A 4,345-nucleotide genomic window follows, 5' to 3' on the forward strand; every position below is an offset into this window, starting at 1 on the left:
GCATTTCTGTCAGATAACGCACCACTTCGCTCAGAAAAGTGTCGCAATGACAAAATGTTTCGGCGTTCTCATGTTTGTTTCTTGTGTTTTTGTATCGGTGACACAAAAAAAGTGGAGAAAAAAAAAAGCCGAATCTGACGCATTCCACGCAAAACATGGGCTGGACAAAATTATTGGCACCCCCAATTAATTCTTGGTAGCCCAGCCCTTGGATCAATGGCTTCCTGTGACCATCAATGAGTTTCTAAGGCTGGGTTCACACCTAGGCGTATGGAATATGCGCGTTTGTTGCGCGTTTTTACCGCGATTCGCGGTAAAAAAAAACGCGCGTTTCCGAGGGCTGCTTGCCTGTATTCCAATGGAAACGCGCGACAAATGCCCCAAAGAAGCTCCTGTACTTCTTTGGGGCGTAGGGCGCTTTGTAGCGCGTTCATACGGCCTGTAATACGCCCAGGTGTGAACCATGCCCATAGGGAACAATGGGATTTCGGTGTTTGAGCGTTTTGCAGAGCGTAGGAACGCGCCACAAGACGCCCAGGTGTGAACCGGGCCTTACACCTCTGTACAGGAATTTTGGAGCGCTCTTCCGCCAACTGCTCCGGGTCTCTCGGATTGGAAGGTTCCTTTTCCCTCCACAGGAGCTCTATGGGATTCAGATCTGGACTCGTTGCTGGCCGGTCCAGTACTCTCCAGCGCTTTGTCTGGAACCATTTCTGGGGGCTTTGGGTCATTGTTCTGCTGTAAGACCCGTGACCTCTGACGGAGACCCAACTTTCTGACGCCGGGCCCTACATTAGTAGGGTAGTCATGGTAGTCTTCAGATTTCAGAATGCCGTGCACACCGTCAGGACATCCAGCGCCTGAAGCAGCAAAGCAACCCCAAAACATCAGTGACCCCCCCACCCCCTCCCCACCACTATGTGTGACTGGAGGGACTGGATTTTTTTCCATTTCTTTTTGGGAAAACAGTAGAACGAATGATGGGCTGCACCAAAAATCTGCCATTTTGTCATTCTCCCGAAAAGGATTTTGGCTCCCTCGGGTAAGTTTTGGCTTTTTGATGTTTGCGTCAGCAGTGGGGTCCTCCTGGGTCCCCTGTCATTCAGATGGTGACGTATAGTGCGAGCTACAGTCCGTGTACCCATCGCACTCCGAGCCGCTGCTCCAAAAATGGAAGGTGGGTGCAGCAGGTGTCAGCGGGTGGCTTCCGACAAAATATCAGTAAAGGACAGACACCGGCACTCCAAAGCAAGTTGGAGTGCCGCGAGCTGCAGCTCCCTATATACTGAGCTTAGGGTGACGGGAGGACGCTAGTTTGTGTCCTCCCGTTACCCTAAGGAGAACTATGGGGAAAGCCCTGAACTCATAGTTCTCCTTTAACAAGTGTATGAGGGACTTCAATCTCAGGTTTAGTTTACTGATTTGTATTATGATTGTAGTCCATCCCGGGGGGGGCGGAGCTTGGAGCGGTGACTACTTTACAACACACACAGGGACCATGTGGAACAGACGTAGCCCCTCCTCCAGAAGGAAGGACAGTGTCAGATATGATTGGAGGATCTCCATCCGAGTGATACACAAATAAGATACATTGTAAGATACATTGTTGCTCGGAGTTCGGGTAATTAAATATATTTTAGATTTCACTCCGGAGTTTGGTGTCACTTAAATCGCCGTCTGTGTTCCGGATCTGGTAAAAAAATAAGTGAGGGGACATCTGACCTTGGATGGCAGTAAAATCCTCAAAGCATCAAAACACCAATAGCAAACCAAATGGGGGAGGAGTCCAAATCCTTTAATGATTCATCGTACGATATCATAAGTCCTTCAACGCGTTTCGGGGGCAGGTCACACCCCCTTCTTCAGGGCTCAGAGGGGGGGAGCGGTCTTTGAGGGGATAGAACTATGATGAATGTGATCATTGGAGGATTTTCCTGCTATCTGGGGTTCATGTTAGTAGTCTCCTCACAAGGAAAATGAGGACGATGACTTCTATAAAATGTAACATTACTGGAGATGGTCGCAGAGATCGCAGAGCTGTGATTGGCTGCAGATTTCCTCATTAGGCAGAGCCACAACCTGAACAGGGGAAATAACGGAGACTATAGGGGAGCTGGCTGAGTGTATATCATCCGAGCCACATGGGGGATGTCTAATCATCCGCACAATCTACATCAGGAGCAACCAAACCCTAACCATCCAGCTGTGGCCAAACTGCAAATCCCATCATTGCACGGGGAGACCGTTTGTCCTTCTCTGTCTGTGGGAGGGGCAGAGACACAAACTACTGGGGGAAATCTCACCATTGTGGGAGGGGCAGAGACACAAACTACTGGGGGAAATCTCACCATTGTGGGAGGGGCAGAGACACAAACTACTGGGGGAAATCTCAGCATTGTGGGCGGGGCAGAGACACAAACTACTGGGGGAAATGTCACCATTGTGGGCGGGGCAGAGACACAAACTACTGGGAGGAAATCTCACCATTGTGGGAGGGGCAGAGACACAAACTACTGGAGGAAATCTCACCATTGTGGGAGGGGCAGAGACACAAACTACTGGGGGGAAATCTCACCATTGTGGGAGGGGCAGAGACACAAACTACTGGAGGAAACCTCACCATTGTGGGAGGGGCAGAGACTCAGGTATTGGCTCACTAGTGATGGTAATCAGGGAAGATAAACAATTTGCTGTAACCGGTTTGCATTGATATAATAATAATGAAGTCTTGTTGCTACGGGCGACAGCTTCCCCTTCGTTCCAGCAATGACACACCAGACACAATGACGTCACAGACGCAGCCAGACCAGTGCAATAGAATTTAATGTTCAAACAATGCAAAGATAGTTTCCATGGGAAATCCTTGTTGCAGCAGCTGACCAACGGAAAGACGCAGCCAACGGTCACTGCGGGCACGCGGCCCATGAGCGCATGGACAGGCGAGGAGCTTGTGGCGAGTGTCGCCGCTTTACCAGGACGGCCCGCGGCGCGGATGGAGTTGTGTCGTTAAATGCGGTTTATAAATAATACAATAAAGAAACCTGGAGTATGTCGTATAAGTGTATATATTACATGGAAAGACGTGGCAGTTTAATGGGAAGACAATATACATCTCCCCTCGCCGGCGGTGGGCGGGGCCAGGCGAAGCGTCGCAGCGTACCCGAAAACCGCGTCCTGAGCCGCCGTTCCTACAAACTGATACAAAACCGATTATATCGGAATAGATACGAAAACGTCGGGTTTTTCCGCATTCAGAATAAATAATCTTGTGTCAAAAATTGTGATATAAAAATGGAAAAAGAGGTCAAAGTTTAGGGCCCGTTGACGCATGTGAGGTGCGTTATGATGTTGTTATGATGTCACATAGAAGGTGCGTTATGTTAATCGCCCGCCGAACAAAAAAACAAAAAAGAGAGGCCGCTGACGCGCCGAAAGCAAACTCTGCAATTAGTAATGCGCGATGGATTATGGGCAATATGGGCGTTTTTTTAGTGCGCTGGATTACGTTCGTTTTGAATGGCAACGCATGTCGCTGCAAGTTATTTTTTGGTAATGTGCCTGTTACTGTAACACAAAAGATATAATGAGGTCCTAAGGGGCCCGTTCGGGGGCCGCACATAACCCGTGCCCGCTGGTGTGTGCGTTGTGCAAGCAATTCATTGTACAATGGATTGCAGTTTTGTTTTTTTTCTAAAAACTTTATCAAACCTGACAGTGCATTTCACCCATTGCGATGTGCGTTACCGTGTCGCAATTAAGAATGGGCTCGGGCGCGTTCGCAGCTCCACGTGCCGAGCCCGCCAGTAAGCTGACAGCGCCAATCACTGAGGTACTGAGACATTTCCCAAACTCTGCAGCTGCGGACCGGGATAATGTCTCAAGTGCCTGTGATTGGCGCTGCGGCGCTGTCAGCTTCCTGTCGGGCTCTGCGTGTGGAGCTGCGAACACGCACGAGTCCATCCTTAGTCACAATGCGCCGCGCTGCGTAACAATGCAACCTGATGCAATGGGACGTAAAGGCAGGTTGCCCTGTGTGTGAATGAGCCCCCACGACGGCGTAACAGACTGCCGTATATTGCGGTGCCGACTAAACTGCCATGTCCATTACCGGATGAAGCGCGGGAAGAATGGCGCGGGTCTGACCGGCGCCCGCGATATAGAATGATCGCGGGATAACACTCAGTGCCTCTGTATAGAATTTACAAAATATAGAATCTGTTTTTTGTTTTTTTTTCTCTCTTTTTAGATCTTCACACTAAAATATTACAAAATAAACTTACAAAAAAGGACGTACGTCAGATCGTTCCGGCGAGCAAAGGTACCGGCTGCCGCGACCCGGGGGGGG

This window comes from Nanorana parkeri, unplaced genomic scaffold, assembly GCF_000935625.1.
Source record: "Nanorana parkeri isolate BGI_ZX_2015 unplaced genomic scaffold, ASM93562v1 scaffold2811, whole genome shotgun sequence".
Classification (NCBI taxonomy): Eukaryota; Metazoa; Chordata; class Amphibia; order Anura; family Dicroglossidae; genus Nanorana; species Nanorana parkeri.